The sequence below is a fragment of the Hylaeus volcanicus genome, chromosome 5 (genome assembly GCF_026283585.1).
Source record: "Hylaeus volcanicus isolate JK05 chromosome 5, UHH_iyHylVolc1.0_haploid, whole genome shotgun sequence".
Lineage (NCBI taxonomy): Eukaryota > Metazoa > Arthropoda > Insecta > Hymenoptera > Colletidae > Hylaeus > Hylaeus volcanicus.
In genome coordinates this window covers 15,574,345-15,574,598 of record NC_071980.1, presented here as the reverse complement: position 1 = coordinate 15,574,598, position 254 = coordinate 15,574,345, and positions in this window count along the sequence as shown.

Genomic DNA, 254 nt, shown 5'->3' with positions numbered 1-254 from the left:
TGTGTGGTCGCGAAGACTGAAAGGTCTTCTGTGTATTGTAGAATATCAATGTGATCCAATATTATCTAATTACTTTATTACAAATATACTAATATTAATAGTATCTAAATGATACAAGTGTCAAAGTTCTTTATTTCCTCGAGCCGCAAACACATATTTTAGCAGAAATAACTTTTTCAATAAAATCTAATCGCTTCATTTGAATTCTATTACTCTATCTAAGTCTCTAGTATAGTATTGCATTATCCGAAGAT